Source organism: Hyperoodon ampullatus, assembly GCF_949752795.1.
Source record: "Hyperoodon ampullatus genome assembly, chromosome: 14".
In the NCBI taxonomy this organism is placed as follows: Eukaryota; Metazoa; Chordata; class Mammalia; order Artiodactyla; family Ziphiidae; genus Hyperoodon; species Hyperoodon ampullatus.
Window position 1 is genome coordinate 88,716,887 of NC_136927.1, and position 22,200 is coordinate 88,739,086.

At 48.8% G+C, this 22,200-nt stretch overlaps 1 pseudogene across 1 annotated transcript; it reads left to right on the forward strand.

Moving 5' to 3' along the window:
• The first annotated feature begins 6,388 nt into the window (after positions 1 to 6,388).
• Positions 6,389 to 10,248, forward strand: LOC307063154 (phosphoethanolamine/phosphocholine phosphatase-like; annotated as a pseudogene). The gene is made up of 2 exons: positions 6,389 to 7,134; positions 9,847 to 10,248. The product of its transcript is annotated as a phosphoethanolamine/phosphocholine phosphatase-like (transcript).
• The last annotated feature ends 11,952 nt before the right edge of the window (positions 10,249 to 22,200 follow it).

Sequence of the window (22,200 nt, forward strand, 5' to 3'; positions counted from 1 at the left end):
AGCTGATCTCCCTGTGCTCTGCGGCTGCTTCCCACTAGCTATCTACCTTACGTTTGGTAGTGTATATATGTCCATGCCTCTCTTTCGCTTTGTCACAGCTTACCCTTCCCCCTCCCCATATCCTCAAGTCCATTCTCAAGTAGGTCTGTGTCTTTATTCCCGTTTTACCCCTAGGTTCTTCATGACATTTTTTTTTAATTCCATATATATGTGTTAGCATACGGTATTTGTCTTTCTCTTTCTGACTTACTTCACTCTGTATGACAGACTCTAGGTCTATCCACCTCATTACAAATAGCTCAGTTTCGTTTCTTTTTATGGCTGAGTAATATTCCATTGTATATATGTGCCACATCTTCTTTATCCATTCATCCGATGATGGACACTTAGGTTGTTTCCAGCTCCGGGCTATTGTGAATAGAGCTGCAATGAACATTTTGGTACATGTCTCTTTTTGAATTATGGTTTTCTCAGGGTATATGCCTAGTAGTGGGATTGCTGGGTCATGTGGTAGTTCTATTTGTAGTTTTTAAAGGAACCTCCATACTGTTCGCCATAGTGGCTGTACCAATTCACATTCCCACCAGCAGTGCAAGAGTGTTCCCTTTTCTCCACACCCTCTCCAGCATTTATTGTTTCTAGATTTCTTGATGATGGCCATTCTGACTGGTGTGAGATGATATCTCATTGTACTTTTGATTTGCATTTCTCTAATGATTAATGATGTTGAGCATTCTTTCATGTGTTTGTTGGCAGTCTGTATATCTTCTTTGGAGAAATGCCTATTTAAGTCTTCTGCCCATTTTTGGATTGGGTTGTTTGTTTTTTTGCTATTGAGCTGCATGAGCTGTTTATAAATTTTGGAGATTAATCCTTTGTCAGTTGCTTCATTTGCAAATATTTTCCCCCATTCTGAGGGTTGTCTTTTGGTCTTGTTTATGGTTTCCTTTGCTGTGCAAAAGCTTTGAAGTTTCATTAGGTCCCATTTGTTTGTTTTTGTTTTTATTTCCATTTCTCTAGGAGGTGGGTCCAAAAGGATCTTGCTGTGATTTATGTCATAGAGTGTTCTACCTATGTTTTCCTCTAAGAGTTTGATAGTTTCTGGCCTTACATTTAGGTCTTTAATCCATTTTGAGCTTATTTTTGTGTATGGTGTTAGGGAATGATCTAATCTCAAACTTTTACATGTCCCTGTCCAGTTTTCCCAGCACCACTTATTGAAGAGGCTGTCCTTTCTCCACTGTACATTCCTGCCTCCTTTATCAAAGATAAGTTGGCCATATGTGCGTGGGTTTATCTCTGGGCTTTCTATCCTGATCCACTGATCTATCTTTCTGTTTTTATGCCAGTACCACACTGTCTTAATTACTGTAGCTTTGTAGTATAGTCTGAAGTCAGGGAGCCTGATTCCTCCAGCTCCGTTTTTCGTTCTCAAGATTGCTTTGGCTATTCGGGGTCTTTTGTTTTTCCAAACAAATTTTGAAATTTTTTGTTCTAGTTCTGTGAAAAATGCCAGTGGTAGTTTGATAGGGATTGCATTGAATCTGTAGATTGCTTTGGGTAGTAGAGTCATTTTCACAACATTGATTCTTCCAATCCAGGAGCATGGTATATCTCTCCATCTATTTGTATCATCTTTAATTTCTTTCATCAGTGTCTTATAATTTTCTGCATACAGGTCTTTTGTCTGATCTTTATGATTTCTTTCCTTCTGCTAACTTTGGGGTTTTTTTGTTCTTCTTTCTCTAATTGCTTTAGGTGCAGGGTCAGGTTGTTTACTCGAAATGTTTCCTGTTTCTTAAGGTGGGATTGTATTGCTATAAACTTCCCCCTTAGAACTGCTTTTGCTGCGTCCCATAGGTTTTGGGTCGTCGTGTCTCCATTGTCATTTGTTTTTTGGTATTTTTTAATTTCCTCTTTGATTTCTTCAGTGATTACTTCGTTATTGAGTAGTGTATTGTTTAGCCTCCATGTGTTTGTATTTTTTACAGTAATTGATGTCTAGTCTCATAGCATTGTGGTCGGAAAAGATACTTGATACAATTTCAATTTTCTTAAATTTACCAAGGCTTGATTTGTGACCCAAGATATGATCTATCCTGGAGAATGTTCCATGAGCACTTGAGAAAAATGTGTATTCTGTTGTTTTTGGATGGAATGTCCTATAAATATCAACTAAGTCCATCTTGTTTAATGTATCCTTTAAAGCTTGTGTTTCCTTATTTATTTTCATTTTGGATGATCTGTCCATTGGTGAAAGTGGGGTGTTAAAGTCCCCTACTATGATTGTGTTACTGTCGATTTCCCCTTTTATGGCTGTTAGTATTTGCCTTATGTATTGAGGTGCTCCTATGTTGGGTGCATAAATATTTACAATTGTTATATCTTCTTCTTGGATCGATGCCTTTATCGTTATGTAGTGTCCTTCTTTGTCTCTTGTAATAGTCTTTATTTTAAAGTCTATTTTGTCTGATATAAGAATTGCTACTCCAGCTTTCTTTTGATTTCCATTTGCATGGAATATCTTTTTCCATCCCTTTACTTTCAATCTGTATGTGTCTCTAGGTCTGAAGTGGGTCTCTTGTAGACAGCATATATATGGGTCTTGTTTTTGTATCCATTCAGCCACTCTGTGTCTTTTGGTGGGAGCATTTAGTCCATTTACATTTAAGGTAATTATTGATATGTATGTTCCTATTCCCATTTCCTTAATTGCTTTGGGTTCGTTATTGTAGGTATATTCCTTCTGTTGTGTTTCTTGCCTAGAGAAGTTCCTTTAGCATTTGTTGTAAAGCTGGTTTGGTGGTGCTGAACTCTCTCAGCTTTTGCTTGTCTGTGAAGGTTTTAATTTCTCCATCAAATCTGAGTGAGATCCTTGCTGGGTAGAGTAATCTTGGTTGCAGGTTTCTCTCCTTCATCACTTTAATTATGTCCTGCCACTCCCTTCTGGCTTGTAGAGTTTCTGCTGAGAGATCAGCTGTTAACCTGATGGGGATTCCCTTGTGTGTTATTTGTTGTTTTCCCCTTGCTGCTTTTAATATGATTTCTTTGTGTTTAATTTTTGACAGTTTGATTAATATGTGTCTTGGCATATTTCTCCTTGGATTTATTCTGTATGGGACTCTCTGTGCCTCCTGGACTTGATTAACTATTTCCTTTCCCATATTAGGGAAGTTTTCAACTATAATCTCTTCAAATATTTTCTCAGTCCCTTTCTTTTTCTCTTCTTCTTCTGGAACCCCTATAATTCGAATGTTGGTGCGTTTAATGTTGTCCCAGAGGTCTCTGAGACTGTCCTCTGTTCTTTTCATTCTTTTTTCTTTATTTTGCTCTGCATCAGTTATTTCCACTATTTTATCTTCCACCTCACTTATCCGTTCTTCTGCCTCAGTTATTCTGCTATTGATCCCATCTAGAGTATTTTTCATTTCATTTATTGTGTTTTTAATCGATGCTTGATTCATCTTTAGTTCTTCTAGGTCCTTGTTAACTGTTTCTTGCATTTTGTCTATTCTATTTCCAAGATTATGGATCTTGGAAATAGAATCTTGGATCAGCTTTACTATCATTATTCTGAATTATTTTTCAGGTAGACTGCCTATTACCTCTTCATTTGTTAGGTCTGGTAGGTTTTTATCTTGCTCCTTCACCTGCTGTGTGTTTTTCTGTCTTCTCATTTTGCTTATGTTACTGTGTTTGGGGTCTCCTTTTTGAAGGCTGCAGATTCGTAGTTCCCGTTGTTTTTGGTGTCTGTCCCCAGTGGCTAAGGTTGTTTCAGTAGGTTGTGTAGGCTTCCTGGTGGGGGGGACTAATGCCTGTGTTCTGGTGGTTGAGGCTCGATCTTGTCTTTCTGGTGGACAGGTCCACGTCTGGTGGTGTGTTTTGGGGTGCTTATGGCCTTATTATGTTTTTAGGTAGCCTCTCTGCTAATGGGTGTGGGGTTGTGTTCCTGCCTTGCTAGTTGCCTGGCATAGGGTGACCAGCACTGTAGCTTGCTGGTCGTTGACTGAAGCTGGGTGCTGGTGTTGAGATGGAGATCTCTGGGAGATTTTCGCTGCTTGATATTATGTGGAGCTGGGAGGTCTCTTGTGGACCCGTGTCCTGAAGTTGGCTCTCCCACGTCAGAGGCACAGCACTGACTCCTGGCTGCAGCACCAAGAGCCTTTCATCCACCCGGCTCAGAATAACAGGGAGAAAAAGTAGAAAGAAAGAATTAGTAGAAGAAAGAAAGAGAGAGGGAAAGAAAGGAAGAAAGGAAGAAAGGAAGGAAGGAAGAAAGAAAGAAAGGAGGGAGGGAGGGAGGAAGGATGGAAAGAAGGAAAGAAAGGGAGGGAGGGAGGAATGAAAGCAAAAGGAAGAGTGAATGGAAGAAGGGAGGGAGGAAGGAAAGAAAGAAAGACAGGAGGGAGGGAGGGAGGAAGGAAAGAAAAAAAGTGGAAAGAAGGGTGGGAGGGAGGGAGGAAAGAAAAAGAAAGAAGGAAAGGAGGAGCGGAGGGAGGGAGGAAGGGAAGGTAGGAAAAAAAGGAAGAGCAGGTAAAGTAAAATAGAATAAAGTATGAAATATAGTAGCGTTATTAAAATTAAAAAGTAATTATTGAAAAAAACACGGACCGATAGAACCCTGGGACATATGGTGGAAGCAAAGCTATACAGAGAGAATCTTACACAGAAGATTACACATACACATTCACAAAAAGAGAGCAGGGGGAAAAATAAAAACTCTTGCTCTCCAAGTCCACCTCCTCAATTTGGGATAATTCATTGTAAAAAGAGGAAAAAGGGGGGAAAGTCTTAAATCTTGTCCTCAAAGTCCACTTCCTCAATTTGGGATGATTCGCTGTCCATTCATGCACTCCACAGACGCACGGCACATCAAGTGGACCGTGGAGCTTTAATCCGCTGCCTCCGAGGCTGCACAGAGAGATTTCCCTGTCTCTGCTCTCACAGCTCCCGGGTCTCAGCCTTGAACCTGGCCCCGCCTCTGCGCGTAGGTCGCCGGAGGGCGTCCGTTCTTCGCTCAGACAGGACGGGTTTAAAGGAGCCGCTGATTCGGGGGCTCTGGCTCACTCAGGCAGAGGGGAGGGAGGGGCGCGCAGTGTGGGGCGGGCCTGCGGCGGCAGAGGCCGGCATGATGTTGCAGCAGCCCGTGGCGCTCCGTGCGCTTTCCCGGGAAAGCCGTCCCCGGGTCCCGGGACCCCGGCAGTGGCGGCGGCAGCAGCAGCCCCAGCGTCCCACGCCCGCCTCCGAGGTCCGCGCCTGTCTCCGGCGCTTCCCCAAGCAGCCCTCTTAATGCCCTCTCCTCGCGCACCAGGAAACAAACGGGAAAAAAGTCTCTTGCCTCTTCGGTAGCTCCAGACCCTTTCCCCGGACTCCCTCCGGGCTAGCCGTGGTGCACTAACCCCTTCAGGCTCTCTTCCTGCCGCCAGCCCCAGTCCTCTCCCTGCGCTCCGACTGAAGACTGAAAGCCGATACCCGAGCCTCAGCTCCCAGCCCCGCCCGCCCCGGCGGCCGAGCAGACAAACCTCTTGGGCTGGTGTGTGCCTGAGGGCACCGATCCTCTGTGCCAAAATCTCTCCGCTTTGCCCTCCGCACCCCTGTTGCTGTGCTCTCCTCCGCTACTCCGAAGCTTTCCCCCTCCGCCACCTGCAGTCTCCGCCCGCGAAGGGGCTTGTAGTGTGTAGAAACCTTCCCTCCTTCACGGCTCCCTCCCACTGGTGCAGGTCCCGGCCCTATCCTTTTGTCCCTGTTTATTCTGTTTTCTTTTGCCCTACCCAGGTATGTGGGGAGTTTCTTGCCTTTTGGGGGGTCTGAGTTCTTCTGTCAGCGTTCAGTAGGTGTTCTGCAGGAGTTGTTCCACGTGTAGATGAATTTCTGATGTATCTGTGGGGAGGAAGGTGATCTCCGCGTCTTACTCTTCCGCCATCTTCCTCCGGGTCCAGTATGTCTTCTTTGACTTAGAATGTTTTCAATGTTTATCCATGTTGTAACATGTATTAGTGTTTCATTCATTTTTTTTATTGTGGTTAAAAATACATAACATGGGGATGGGGGGCAAGTGGAGGGAACGGCCCAGATGCACAGCATTCACGGACCCTCTGGACTGGAAGGACTCGTGAGAGCCGGAGCCCAGAAATCCGGGGATGGATAAGACGCAGCGTCCCCTCCAATTCCCGTAAGCACCCCTTGCTCCATCCTGCGCCCAAATACCTCAGCTCGGCCCTCTCCCCACTCTCGACACTCCAGACTCAGCCGGGACAGACCTCCGCAGCCGCCGCTCCCCGCCCTGCAGGAGGAGCTCAGAGGTCCTGTCCCGCTTTCCTCTGAGGGACTCTTTGGTGACCACAAAAGGATTTGGTCGCTCAGGACAAAGCTGGTAGAGGACAGCGGGATGGCTGCGCCCGGCCCGCCACACTTCCTCCTGACCTTCGACTTGGACGAGAGTATCGTGGATGAAAACAGCGACGACTCCGTCGTGCGCGTGCCGCGGCGGGCCAGCGGCTGCCTGAGAGCCTGCGTGCCACCTAGCGCGAGGGCTTCTACAACGAATACATGCAGCGCGTCTTCCAGTACCTGGGGGAGCAGGGCGTGCGGCCGCCGGACTTGCGCGCCATCTACGAGGCCATCCCCCTGTCGCCCGGCACGGGCGACCTGCTGCAGTTTGTGGCCAAGCAGGGTGCCTGCTTTGAGGTTATTCTCATCTCAGACGCCAGCACCTTTGGCGTGGAGAGTGCGCTGTGCGCCGCCGGCCACCACGGCCTGTTCCGCCACATCTTCAGCAACCCGTCGGGGCCCAACCCGTCGGGGCCCGACCCTTGGGGGCTGCTGGCGCTGCGGCCCTTCCACGTGCACAGTTGCGCTCACGGCCCCACCAACATGTGCCAGCACAAGGTGCTCAGCGACTACCTGCACGAGCAGGCCCACGACGGCGCCTTAAGAGCGCCTTTTCTACGTGAGCGACGGCGCCAACGACTTCTGCCCCCGGGGCTGCTGGCAGGCGGCGATGTGGCCTTCCTGCGCCGCCACTACGCCATGCACCGCCTTATGCAGGAGGCGCAGAAGGCCGAGCCCAGCTCCTTCCGCGCCAGGGTGGTGCCCTGGGAAACCTCCACCGAAGTGCGCCTACACCTGCATCAGGTGCTGAGGACGTGGCCTGCAGGGGCCAACCGGGCGGGGAGGGGGTGGGGCGGTGGGGGTCGGGAAAGAGAAAGCTAGTTTTATTACTCCCTTTCCCTTTCGTTTTGGTATATCCTTCCGGGATTTCCCGGAATCCCAGGTTGGTCCATTTGGGGACTGGAGGAGGGAGTTGGGAGCTGTCCCCATCTGTGCAGTTAACCGAGCTCGGCTGCCTCCCCCAGTTCCACTGCAAGCGAATTCTGGAGTCTGGCCGCAGCAGCGTGGCGCGCATATCTGAGCAGGCAGCAGTGTTTCCACAAACCTTGTCCTCTCAGTTGGGAGGACGGGGTTCCCTGTCAGGGTCGAGAAGGAACATGTCCCGCCGCATTGTGGTTAACTGTTGCCTTGGGCTGCGTGGCCTCCCTCCTCCAGTTTTCTGTCCAGAGGACCCAGGCCCCGAAATGCACCACCCCGACCTCCCCCGCACCGGACTCCTCGCAGAGAGAGGTGGCGCTCCTTGCTGATGGTCCGAGGCCTAGATCTTGCTTTACCTACTGTGACCCTACACTCCTTGCCCCCCGCCCCCCCACCCTGTTAGCATCCCCACAGGATAAAAAGAGGGAACAGTCACCTCCTGTTGGTGGAAAGAGGTAGCACAATGTCCCGGGGCTCGGGTCTGGCCAGCCAGGGACCTCACAGAGCCCGAAGATGTCTCCTTGCACCCCAGCCTCGTCTATGCAGCAAGAAACCAGGGACTTAACCAAAGTCGCCCCACTGGCTGGCCCTTTTGAGTCCCCCTCCTCCCGTATGGAACAGAAAGCCATGATGCTGTAAAGCAGAGCCAGTGGAAACCCAAGGCCCACCTCCCTCTTTTGGAGTTTCAGAGCTGTAAAGGAGGTGAAGGGGTGGAGGTGAGCGAGGTGTCTCACGCTGCAGTCTGGGGGATGAGGGCGAGGTGATCTCTGCTCTCAGAGAGCCCCACCTAAGTGAGGGAGCTGGTCCCCACTCTTGGAGGAGTGCCCAGCTTGTGGAACCAAGACTGAATACACAACAAAGCAGGCAACAGGCAAAAGAGCAGGGTGCGGCCCACCTTCGCAGAGGGGCACAGGGGTCTAGTGTGGAGGGCTCAGTGAGCACCGAGGAGATGGGAGATACTGCTGCTTAGGGCAGGCAGAGGAGGCTCAACTAGTGGGAGCCTTACAAGTGGGTTGCCTTTCAGTCCCTCGGCCCGCTAGCCCTGCAGGGCACTCATCAGGAGGTCATCAGAATTTTATTCAAAGTTGGCACTTGCAGCTGGAGACCCTGTCTTGCATGGCGTAAGGGTCCCCTGTGGGTAAGGTCACCAAACTCTTTGGCTTCCAGTACTTTCCTGTCTCCAGCAGGCCTCTGGGTGCCTCCTCTGTCTTTACCCGGACGCCTTCCCACTGCAGTGGGGGAAAGGAAGAGACAGCTCACAGCCCAGGAGGCGTGCCGGGCTGGTCCAGTCTTGACTGGAGCAGGCTTTGGTGTGGGACTCAAGAGGCTCACTCAAGGCGGTGCTTGGGTCAGCATCCCAGAGATCCCGGGTTGTCAGCAGCTGGGCTGCACATAGTTCCCGGGGAAGAATCCAGACCCCTCTGAGCCGATGCCCTCACACCAGCCATCGGAGTAGTGGCGGTTGATGCAGATAATGGTGCCCTCAGAGAAGGAGAGTTCATTGTCCTTCTGGCGGGTGTATGGGTACAGTGTCATTACTGCAGGGCGGGAGGAGAGGGGTGCAATGCGACGTGTCTCCTGCCCCGCCACAGGGATGCTTGTGCCCACATACTGGACTCGGGGGGGCAATGTGGGGAGTGGGGCAGGAGATGCCTTCTTCAAAGCCCCAGGACTCCTCCCCAGCTGAGCTAATATTCAGTATCAGGCCAGCTGCTTCCCTCCTCTGTGGGGGTGCGGTGGGGTGGAATAAAAGGCTCCACAAGGGTGACAAAGGCCATCCCCTCCACTCCAAGAAACTTCAGTGTTTGAGAGCAGGGCCCCAGGATCTACCCATGTTTTGTAATCTGCTTTCAGTCCCCGTTCATTCTGGTCTTCCCACAATGTCTCTGGCAGGTGCTGGAGGTATTGCTCAGGTGCTCTAGTAGGTGCTCAGTAAATACAGCAACATTGAACAGTGTAGACTTGGCCGAGTGAGCCTTGGGCAAGTCACTTAGTTTAACCTCTCAGGCTCAGCTTCGTCTGTTAGAGTGTGAAGATCCTAGGAGGTTAAGTAAAAGTGAGAAAATGGATGAGAAGCTTCGACTCTGGGGTCTGGTATAAAGCAGGGGCTAAATTATGTTAAAACCCCCCACATAGCATAACATTTACCATTTAAATCATTTTGAGCATACAGTTCTATGGCATTAACTACATTCACGTTGTTGTACAAATATTCTCAGCATCCACCTCCGGAACTTATTCATTTACCCTATGGAAAATTCTGTATCAGTTTCTCTAAATTTTTGCCAACATTTGTTATTTTTAGCTTTCTTGATTGTAGGCCTTCTAGTGTGTGGAGGGGTCGGCGTTGTGGTGTTAACTTGCATTTCATCACGACTAATGACGATTAACACCTCTTCATGTGCTTGCTGACCATTTGTATGTCTTATCTGGAGAAGGGTCTTTTGAAGCCCTTTTTCCATTTAAAACATTGGGTTGTTTGCCGAGTCTCCGCGCCGCAGGGGCCCGCGCCCCGGGGCACCGCTACCTGCCTCTCAGGAGAGGAGACGCCCGCCCCCCAGCGCCCGTGCCTGGAGCGCCGAGATCGTGCTGCGCCGCGCGGACACGGCGCCGGCGGGGCGGGTTTTGCTCGGCATTGGCTGCGGGTCACCTGAGCGCGGCGGCGGTCTGCGCGCCTCTCCCGGAGGAGCGTGTCCCGGAAGTGGGCGTTCCGGCGCCCGTGCCTGGAGCGCCGTGATTGTGCTGCGCCGCGCGGACACGGCGCCGGCGGGGCGGGTTTTGCTCGGCATTGGCTGCGGGTCACCTGAGCGCGGCGGCGGTCTGCGCGCCTCTCCCGGAAGAGAGTGTCCTAGAAGTGGGCGTCCCGGCCAGAGCGCACCTGGCGCGGGGCGTCCTCGGGGCTCCTCGCCGTCGGCGCCACGCGAGCTGTCGGGGGTCTAGGGAGCCAGCGCCCGGCGGCTGGGAACGATCCATCCCGTGGGTCCCTGGCACCCCAGCAGCATCCGAGCGCGGAGCGGAGGGCTGCGGACCGCAGGTAAGGGGACAGGGGTTGGTGGGGGTGGGTGGAGGAAGGAACGAGGAATTACACCAGAGCTGTTTGGTACAGGGGCAGAAACAGAAAACTCAGACGTACCACTGCAGAGGCCATGGGAGTTAAGTTGTAAATGCTGCTGGCTTTCAGTAGCCGGCAGCCATTCTCTTCCTGTAGCTGATGGGATACAAAGCTCTACTGGGTTGTTCTTTGCACGGGATAGTCTTGTTTTGCAGAAATTCAGCTCATAGCGATTCTTGATGTGTAAGTGTAAGGTCGGATCTTAACAAACGGCATCACAAAACAGAGGAAAGCTTCAAGTGAGCTTTATTAGGGGGCGCTCCCGGGCGAGGTTCACTGGTCCGAGAGAAAGGGGCCAGAGAAGTCGCCCCCGGGCGAGGTTTGGGCAAGATTTTATAGGGGAAGAAGGGAAAGGGGTGTGGTGAATCTGGGAGGGCGCAGGGAATTCCTTAGCTGGTGGTCTCTTCGGGTGTCGTGGCACTATCTGGTGCCAGTTACATCAGTCTTGGGACCGCTAGTCCCGTCCCTCGAAAGGCGGGAAGGCTGGGCCGGGTGGAAAGCCCCCAGGTCAGTTCCTGGAACTGGGTGGTCCGGAATGTCTCCAGGTCAGTTTCTGGAACTGGGTGGTCCGGAGAGTTTCGGTCTGATGCAACCTGTGAATCTGATTGCGTTCCCCTGCCTCGGGCCAGTTGGCCTTACATCCCGACATCTTTGGTGTAATGGGGCGGCGTTCCGATCTCTGGCTACTTCATGCTGAATGGGGGCGTCGGGCGACCAGAGGTCCGAGGCTTAGGGGAGACCAGTGGGGGTTTCTGTAGGAAGCAAGGTGTAAGGACCGAGGAACATTTGGTTTGGGGCCACCCGAGAGACGTCCTCCGTGCGCCGGCGAAGGAACCTAAGAAAACGGGGGGCAAACATGAGCAAGATACAGATGAGAATTAAGGGGCCTCAGATTGGTGTTAGCCAGGTATAGAGGGTGGATCGCCACCAATCGGGAATTGGGGAGGCGGACTGTTGGTGTTTGCGTTGGATTTCTTCTCTTAAGCGATGGAGGGAGTTTACAGCAGCATTCCTCCTGTAGGAAGAGGCAGGTACCTCCTTTGTCGGCGGTCAGGAGATCCAGGGCTCATCGATTCTGGAGAGCGACTCGGGCTATGGAGGTGATTTGGCACTGGAGAGAGGAGATGGAGGCGGCGGAGCCTTCAATGGCTAGCTGGAGTTTATGTTCTAAGTCGCGGGATGTTGAAACACTATGTGTTTAAGCTCCCCCCCCGCCCCCCGAGGCCTGCAGCGACCAGGGAGGAGGCGAGAGAGATACCTGCAACCAGAGGAAGAAAGATAGCTCTTTTTTGTCGGGTAAAGGGCGGCGTGATTAGCGAGGAAAATTCGTCTTGGCTATACAGTGTGAGTTGTGGGACGAGAGTAACGGGGATACGTGGGAAGGGGGAGGAAGAATTGATCTCTTTTGTGAGGGAACCATTGCACCACAAAAACATAACTGGTGGTGCTTCAATTGATGTGTTTACCGTGAGGGATGTGTTGCAAAGAAACCCAGTATCAGGTAGATTTGGGCGGCTGCCGTAACAGATAGTGAGATTTTTTTGAATCAAGGAATATGGGGACTTTTAACGGGGAAAAAGGTGGGTTTGGGGATGTGTAGGAAGTAGAATTGAAGGGCTGGTCGAGTGGGACAGCAGCCAAGGGTGGCCGGCCAAGCGAGGCACATAGAAAGCAGTCGGAGATGTCACCTATACCTGTGTGGTTGAGTATCTGTAGTGTTTGGTCAGTTCGGCTGCTGCTGCTAGGGCCCGAAGGCATGGTTGCCATCCCCGAATGGTTGGGTCTAGCTGTTTGGAGAGGTAAGCCACGGGGCGGTAGGAAGGCCCTACAGGCTGGGCAAGGAGTCTAGTGGCTATTCCGGCCCATTCATCCACAAAAAGCTCGGTTTGGGTTGGGCAGAGAAAGGGGAGGAGAAGATATCAGAGCGTTACGGAGGGTGAGAAAGGCCTGTTGAACGGCGGAAGGAGAGGTGAGGGGTCCTTGAGGGGTTTCCTTAGCGGCTAGATATAAGGGTTTAGCGAGGAGAGCAAAGTTAGGGATCCAGTGTCGGAAAAATCCTATAAGGCCCAAGAAGGAGAGAATTTGTTCCGCTGTTTCCGGAGGCTGGAGTTCACGGATAATCCGGGTGCGATCGGCTGTTAGACCTTTTGTGGTGGGAGTAAGGTGGAGCCCCAGGTAGGTTCCAGAAGATACAGATAACTGAGCCTTGGCTGGGGAGACCCGATAACCGCGAGAGCCAAGGTAATTGAGGAGATCTGCAGTATGTTGTCTTGAGAGGCTGAGAGATGGGCTACAAAGGAGGAGGTCATGTACATATTGAAGGAGTGTGCTGGGTGTTCGGGAGCAGGAAGTGAGGCCCCGTGCCAGCGCCTGACCGAAGAGGTGAGGATTGTCGCGGAAGCCCTGGGGAAGAACTGTCCAGGTGAGCTGACTGGAGGTATGAGTATCCGGATCCGTCCAGGTAAAGGCGAAGAGGAAATAGGAGTCGGGACGTAGGGGGATAGTGAAAAAGGCATCTTTGAGATCCAGAACCGTAAACTGGGTTGTGGATGGGGGGATATGGGAGAGCAAGGTGTATGGGTTTGGTACTACTGGGTGGAGAGGGATTATGGCTTCATTGATTAGGAGGAGGTCCTGGACTAGGCGATAATCCCTAGAGGCCTTGCGGACAGGCAGGATGGGGGTGTTTCAGGGAGAGTCAGTGGGGATAAGGAGTCCCTGGTTTAGGAGTCCTGTGATAATAGGTTGTAGGCCCCTAAGGTGAGTCTCAGAGATGGGAAACTGGGGCCTTGATGGAAATTTGGAGGGGTCCTTTAGGCGGATGAGGATGGGGGAATGGTGTGTTGCTATCATGAGCTTAGAAGCATCCCAGACATGGGGATTGATTGGGTTCCGTGTGATTGGAAGAGGGGGATAGGAGGGGGAGGGTTCTAGAGACAGGCCGAGAAGAGGAAGCAGGAGTTGGGAGGAGGGCACCTTAGTCTATCCGGCTGGAGGGAGGCCCCTAAGTGGAAAAGGACATCTCGGCCTAGCAAGGGAACTGGGCAGGATGGTATGACTAAGAAGGAATGAGTAACAGGGAGTCCTTCGATATGACATGGGAGTGGACCGGTCTGGAGTGGGAAGGATGGTTTGCCATCAGTACCCATGACCGAGATCTGGGAAGGAGAAACTGGCCCGGAATAAGTAGGCAGGACCGAATAGGTAGCCCCCGTGTCCACCAGAAATGAGATGGACTTACCCGCTACCTGTAGTGTTACCCTGGGCTCGGTGAGGGTGATGGGGGTCTTCGAGTCTGGGCGCCGTCAGTCGTCAGCCAATCCCAGCAGTTCGAGTGGTAATGCCGTGGGGTCGGCCTGCCCCCCGCGTGGAGACGCTGAGGGAGGGCCAGTCGTAGGGCAGTCGCTCTTCCAGTGGCCCGTTAACCCGCAGCTGGGACAGGGCTTAGAAGGAGGTCGGGGATTGGGACATTGGCGAGCCCAGTGGCCTTCTTCTTTGCATTTGAAGCAGGCCCCCGGCGGGGTTGCCTTTTGCGGACCCCGTGGATGCTGTGATCCATGGGAGATGGCCGGCCTTAGGGCGGCTACAAGAGGTTGGGTTTGGAGGGCCACCTTCTGGTGCATCCGAGCCTGTCAGCTGGATCCTGCTAAATCCTCACGGCCATTGTAGACTTTAAAGGCCATCTTTACCAGATCTCGAATAGGGGTTTGAGGGCCGTCTCCTGCCCGTTTTAATTTCTTTCGGATGTCCGGGGCTGATTGGGTGATAAAATGGGTGGCTAGGACCGCTGCCCCTGCCGGGGTGTCGGGATCCAGCTGGGTGTAGAAAGTTAAGGCCGCGCTGTAAGGCGACTGAGAAAGATAGCTGGATTTTCGTTAGGTTCTTGGATTATCTCTTTTAGTTTTTCAAAATGGACTACCTTATGAGCAGCAGCCTGCATGCCAGCCAGGAGGCACTGGATCATGAGGTCGTGTTTATGACGGCTATCTTGGCCATCCTGATAAGTCCAGCCTGGATTGGTACCAGGTACAGCAGTCACTCCGACAGGCATGGAGTTGTCAGTAAGGTGAACCTGACCTGCATGGTTTCGGGCAGCAGTTTGAATTCTTTCCCTCTCATCAGGGGTCAGAGTAGAAGACAGGATCACAGAGATATCATACCAGGTTAAATCGTAAGCTTGAGAGAGGTAGCGAAATTATTTGATGTAGCGGGAAGAGTCGGCCGAAAAGGAGCCTAATCGCGTTTCTATTTGAGAGAGAACTTGGAGGGAAAAGGGAACATGAACTCTAATCCTTCCGCTCCTTCTACCTCCCTCAGAGGGCAGAGGAGATTTGGATCTTGGGAGTCGTGAGAGCGTGTATGTGCACTAATTGGCAAAGCAAGGGGCGAGGGAGGAGAAACCGTTGAGGGAGGCGGGGGAGCGGTTGGATGGGCCGGAGCGGCTGCGGGATGAGGAGGGACCGCTTCAGGGTTGGGTGGAGGCTGGAGAGGAGCTCTGGAGGGGGGAGAGGCGAGAGATTCGGGTGGGTCGGCTAGTGGAGAGGGGTCATCGTCAAAGGAAATTAGGGGCTTGGATGTAGGAGATGTCTGTTTGGCAAGAAGATCTGGGAAGTGGAACAGTCGACATAGAGGGAGGGGCGGGAGCGTAAATACCAGAAGGCCTGAACATAGGGGACCTCGGATCATTTGCCCATCCTGCGGCAGTAATTATCTAGATCACGGAGGATGTTAAAATTCAAAGTCCCTTCAGGAAGCCATTTGGATTGATTGTCTAGAGGATATTGTGGCCTAGCCACAGTGGAATAGAAAATAAGCCGTCGGCAACGGAGAACCTGGGAGAAACCGAGGGCTGTAAAATTGGCTAGGAGACACCCCAGGGGTGTCTTAGAATCTGGTTTCGATTCTGAGGTTCCCATGACCCCCAGTCTGTCCCTGAGTGAATGGAGAAGGAGAGAGGCGTGCCTGGTCTCAGTCTCCAATTCACGGCAGGTCGGAGGGCAGTCAGGTGATTGGGACGTCTCCACAGTTCCATAGACCTCACTTGCTATATGGTCGGTCTTTTGATATATGTATTTTAATAGGTATTTGTACACGTATGGTAACCCTAATCTTAATTTTTCCATTCACCCCACCTATCCTTTTAGATAAGCATACTTCTAAGTCTGTGAGTGTCTTTCTCTGTGGAAATATGTTCATTTGTGTTAGTTATTAGTTAACACCTATAAGTGATATCATAGGATATAGGTTTTTGCTTTCTGACCTACCTCATGTTCTGTGATTATCTCCAAGCTCATCTATGGTGCCTCAAATAGCAGTGTTTCATTGTTTTCCATGGCTAATATTCTGTTGTATAAATAGACCACTTCTTCTTTATCTGTTCATCTGTTGATGGACCTTTTGGTTGCTTCACTGTCTTGGCTATTGTGAATAAGGCTGCAGTGCAGATTTTGCAGCCCGGGTCTTCTCGATTCAGGTCTCAGGTGAGAGGCCCAGTGGTGTGACTGCTGGATTGAATGGTACCTCAATTTTTATTTTAATTGTAGCTCCCTTCTGTTCTCATTATTGGCTGTTACCACTTTACATCTCAACAGAAGCTAGAGGGTACAGTGTTCTCTAAAACCCCTTCAATATTTATTGTTTGTAGTCTTTTTGCTAATGGCCAGTTGACTGGTGTGAGTTGAAACCTTTTTGTAGATTAGATTTGCATGAGTCTAATAATTACCGAGGTTGAGCTTTTATCCATTTTCCTTTATTTAAAAGAGAGTGAGCCAAATTAACCTCTTCATATTATTTTCTTGAAAAATTTGCAGTTTTGAATTTTTTTGGCCATTCCCTACCTCCGCACAGTTGTTTAGGGCAGGTGTCCTTTACAGCCCTGAGTCCTTCTGAATGTTAAGTGACCATTAGCTGTGGGTTTAAAGACGCTCTTGTGGGAAACGGCCACAAGGCGGCAGCATTTCTACATTTCCAACTCTGGGTTTTTGGGCAACAGAGCTTTCCTGGAAATTGTGTTAGTAAGCAGCAAATTAGAGTGGAATGTGCCAGCGCAAAGCCCCAAGAGCATACATATCCTAAATTGTTTTTTAAATTTAATTTTTATTAATTATCAGAGCAAATTTGATAAAAATGTAGATTCTCCTAGGTGTACAGTCTCTGGTTCATCCTATCAATGTATCTGTCTATTCCTCTTTGGATCCTTTCCCGTGTATATTATAGAGTGTTGAGTAGACCTCTCTTCGTATTCCATAGGTATTGTGTGATTATATATTTCATATGTATTAGTACATGTCTGTTAACCCCCATATCCTAATTCATACATTCCTTACACCTTTCCATTTGGTTAAACATAATTTGGTTTTCTGAATCTATGTGTGTCCTTCTCTTGGAAATTATTTCATGGGTATCAATTTTTAGGTAACACCTGTAAGTGATGTCATAGGATGTCTGTCTTTCGGTTTCTTTCTTACTTCATGTTGGGTGATTATCTGTAGATCCTTCTATGGTGGTGCCAACGGCACTGTTCCATGCTTTTTCATGGCTAATATTCCATTGTGTACATGCACGACTTCTTCTTGGTGCATTTTTCTGTTGATGGACATTTTGGTTTCTTCCAGGTCTTGGCTATGGTACATGTTGCTGCAGTGCAGGATTGCCAGCCTGTGGCTTTTTGATTCTGGTCTACTCATGTGATAGGCCCATTAGTGGGCCTACCAGATCACATGGTAGCTCCATTTTTACCCCATTCTGTTCTCACTACTGGCTGTTACCAGGTTACATCCCACCAGCAGCTAAAGGGTACACAGTTCTCTAAAACCCCTTCAGCATTTATTCTTTGTAGACTTTTTTTTTGCTGATGATCATCCTGAAGGCTGTGAGGTGAAAGTTTTTGTACACTGGATTTGCATGGCTTTATTAATTCCTGATGTTCAGCCTTTTTCCATTCCTGTTTTTTTAACAAAAAAAGAAAGAAAAAGAAACAGAGCACAAATGTGCGTAAAATATGCCTCTTGAAACTGTCGGTTTTTTTTTTTTTTTGTGGTACGCGGGCCTCTCACTGTTGTGGCCTCTCCCGTTGCGGAGCACAGGCTCCGGATGCGCAGGCTCAGCAGCCATGGCTCACGGGCCCAGCCGCTCCGCGGCATATGGGATCCTCCCAGACCGGGGCACGAACCCGTATCCCCTGCATCGGCAGGCGGACTCTCAACCACTGCGCCACCAGGGAGGCCCGAAACTGTCGTTTTGAAATGTGGACGTCTTTTGAATTTTTTGTTCGATATACGACCCCAGGATTTGTTTTCAGGGCAGGTGTGATTTACAGGCCTGCACTTATTTTGAATATCAACTGACCATTAGCGCTGGGATTAAAGCTGCTGTTTTGTGAAACGGCCACAAGGTGGCAGCAGTTCTCCTTTACAAAATCTGTTTACTAGGGCAACAGAGCCTCAATGGAAGTCGTGTTCTCGGTTGTAATTTAGAATGGAATATCCCAGGAGAAAGCTCCTTAAGTTTGTCTCACAACTTCTTGTTCGTTTTTTTAATATAATTTTTATTTTTTATCACAGCAAGTTTGATTTCAATATTTGGCTTGTTCTAGGTGTGCAAGATGTCGTTCTTGTACACATAAACATATGTGTATTCTTCCTGGGATCGTTTCCCATGTACATTACGACAGAATGTTGAGTAGTCTTCTCTTGGTATTCTGTAGGTCTTTGGTGATTATATATTTCACCTGTGTTTGTATACGTCTCTTAACCCCAATATCCTAATGTATCCAATCCACACAAATTTCCATTGGTGAACCATAAATTTGTTTAATGAATCTCTGATAGCCCTTCTCTGTGGGAATATCTTCACTGGTATCAATTTTTAGGTAACACCTATAAGTGATATCATACGATATGTGTCTTTCCCTTTCTGACTTACTCCAGGTTGTGTGATTACCTCTAGACTCATCTACGGTGCTGCACAGGGCAATGTGTCCTTTTTTTCCTTGGCTAATATTTTGTCTGTACTTGTACCAGTTCTTCTTTGTCCACTCATCTGTTGATGGACTTTTTGGTTGCTTCCATGCCTTGGCTATTGTAATACTGTGCAGTGCACATTTGCCTTCCTGTGCCTTTCCAATTCTGTCTTCTTTGGTTATAGGTCCAGGAATGGGCCTGCTGAATGATATTGTAGCTCAATGTGTACCTTTTAAAGGCATCTCCATTCTGTTCTCATTAGTGGATCTTTCAAGGGTACGTCCAACTGAAAGTTGAGGTTATGCATTTCTCCACAAACACTTCAGCATTTATTGTTTATAGGTTTCTTGCTGATGGTTATTCTGAGGTGTACCAGCTGAAACCTCTTTGTAGCTGAATTTGCGTGTGTCTCATAATCCGTTGAAATTAAGCTTTAAGGCATGTCCATTTTATTTTTCAAACTGTGATTACAGCTTAGCTCTTCAAAGTGTTTTCTTAAAGTATGTGTCACATTTTGAAATTTATTGGCCATTACCTCCCTCAAGGCATTTTGTGGGCAGGTCTCATTTACAGCCATGCAGTACTTGTTCACATGAAGTGGCCATTAGCACAGGTTTTAAGCTGCTTTTGCAGGTAACGGCCAGAGTGTGGCAGCCTTTCTACGTTCCCCACGCTGGTACTAGGGAAACAGACCTTCCTGCCACTGGTGTTCCTCGGTTATAAATTAGAGAGGAATGTGCCCGGATAAACCCCCAATTGCTTCTGTCTCCTTACTTATATTTCATTTTAAATTTAAATTATACTTTATATTGGAGTAATATTCCATTGTGTACATGGACCACTGCTTCTTGGTGCACTCCTCTGTTGATGGACATTTTCGTTGCTTCCAAGTGTTGGCTATGGTAAGTATTGCTGGAGTGCAGAATTGCCAGTCTGTGAGGTTTTGATTCTCATTTTCTCCGGTGACAGGTCCAGCAGTGGGTATGATTGATTGCCTGGTAGCACAATGTTTCCCTTTTCAAAGCACCTCCGTTGTGTTTTCATTAGTGGCTCTTACCACATCCCCCTTAGAACGGAGGGTACGCACTTCTCCACAATCGCTTCAGCATTTATTGCTTGCAGCATTTTTGCTAATGGCCATTCTGACTGCTGTGAGCTGATAGGTTTTTATAATTTGGGTTTGCGTGTCTTTACAAATACCTAAAATTCATCATTTCTCCAAGCCGTTTTTGTTTCTGTTTAAAAAAAAGGAGAACAAAGTGTGCATACAATATACCTCTTGAAATTGTCTTCTTGGAAGGTTGCCCTCTTTTGAATTTCTTATTCGGTTTTCGACCCCAGGAATTTTTTGGTGGACAGGTGCCATTACAGAACTGCACGTTTGGTGAATAGTTAGTGACCATTAGCAGTGGGTTTAAAGCTGCTGTTGTGTGAAACGGTCACAAGGAGGCAGCATTTCTCCATTCCCCAATCTGGGTAGTAGGGCAGGAGAGCCTTTCTGGAAGTGGTGTTCCTAAGTTGTAAATTAGAATGGAATGTGCCAGGAGAAACCCCCATACGTTTATGTCTCATTACTTCTTGTTGGTTGTCTTAACTTTTGTAATCGGGGTAATGATTAGAATATTGTTTGTCCTAGCTGTACACAATCTGGCTCATTTGTACATTATATATGTCTATTCATATACAGATCCTCTTCCCATGCAAAATATTACACAGTGTTCCGTAGACCTCCCTTGCTATATGGTCGGTCTTTGTGACACATGTATATAATATGTATTGGTATATGTAACACTGATCTTAATTTATCCATTCCTCCTACCTTTCCTTTCAGATAAGTATACTTTTTTCCTACATCTGTGAGTGTCTGTCTCTGTGGAAATATTTTCCTGTGGGTCAGTTATTAGATAACACCTATAAGTAATATCATAGAATATAGGTCTTTTAATTTCCAACTTACCTCATGTTCCATGATTATCTCTAGGCTCATCTGTGGTGCCTCAAAGAGCAGTAATTCATTGTTCTCCATGGTGAATATTCCATTGTGTACATGGACCTCTTCTTCTTTATCCATTCACCTGTTGATGGACATTTTGGTTGCTTCACCATCTTGGCTATTGAGAATAAGGCCGCAGTGCAACTGATACAGCCTGTGTCTTCCCGATTCTGGACTTCTCAGGTGAGAGGCCTAGGGGTGGGCCTGCTGCGTCGAATGGAAAACATAGGGAGTAACCATGCAAAGTCAGTTACCATGGCAGCCCTGGGAAAAACATTACCAAGTGACACTAACACTCCCAGGAGCCTACATTTGTTTCCACAATAAGTAAACCTTTCTCATTTCTAAAGTACTATACTGTGAAATATGCATCTCAGTCACAACTAGAGGTTACTCAGGGTCTGCTGTGAGTGGGAGGAAAACAGAAGGGCCTTACGCAGTACCTAAAGCAATGACAAGAAGAAACTAGGGGCCACGGGCAGAGACAGACAGGCTCAGAGAGGCTCCTATACCTATGACATTCTGAGGAGATCACGTTGTAAGGGCTCGAGCACGAGAAAGCAGCCACTAACCAGCTACCCTGTCTCAAATATGTGGAGAAAGTCAATGCAAATGCTTACCTATGTATTATTCTTTTCTGATCATCCTTTCAGGGTAGCCCTTCTGTCTCTGTGCAAAGCGATTCTTCGTTTTGTACCTGAAAAATGAGTGGCACATGTAAATGGATGAAACATGTCAGAGCAGACATCCAACGAGCACTTCAGCTAACGAACGAGGAGCTCCGAGTTCTGGGAAAGAATCGTAAAAGTGGTGTAGAATCACAATATCTTAGAGCATCCTTTATATGAAATCCCCTCTTTCATATCACCAGTCACTGGTCATCAGCCTATACATGAACTTTGCAGTGACAGAAAACCCAGCACTGTCTAGACAGGTCTAGGCACTTCTAGTTGCTACGGCAGTCTATATCAAATTCAGAATCTGACTCCCTGTCACGCATCAGTCCCAGTCTGCCTTCTGCAATGGTACACCCCATGGCACACCTCATCTCTTTTCCATCTGGCACATTTCCCAAACACACGAGGACAATTTTGTTCTTCCTGAAGCTCTCTTCTCCCACGTCACCCTCCTAAATCACTCCTTCCTTCCTGTGTTTATGACTTTGAGGAGCCCCCAAGGTTTTCTCATCCCAAGGCCATGACAAGCAATGGCGTCAGTGTGCCTGCTACAGATTCTGGGAAAGGGGCAGGGCCACACGAGGGTCTGGCAAGTGTGACTGACAACCTGAGGTGAGAGTACACGTGAGAACCTCAGCCTCTCTTCAGTCCTCAGCCTCTATCCAAGGTTTCTCCATAGCACACTATTGACATTTTGGGCCAGATCATTCTTTTGGGGTGGTGGGGAGGGCTGTCCTACGCCTTGTACGATATGTAGTAGCATCCTGGCCACTACCCACTAGATGTCTGCAGCACCGCCCCCCACCCCCACCCCCCCACACCCCGGATGTGACCAAGAAAAATGTCTCCAGCCATTGTCAAACGTTCTGGAGGACGGGTGATGGCAAAATCACCCTCACTCAAGAGCCACTGCTCTTTCCAATGACTCTGTTCACCCATGAGGACTCAAAACCCTCTCCTCTGCTGGCTTAGCCTTCAACTCTCCAGAACGTCTATCGTGTATCAAAATGCTATTTGAAATCTGATAGTATTTATCTCTGTAACGGTATCTGATGAAAGTAAAACTCTTTCGCCAGATGTTAATAACCTGCCAGGTGATTAATCCACGTTTACCTTATCTCCTACCCAAGACACTGGAAATTACAGAAA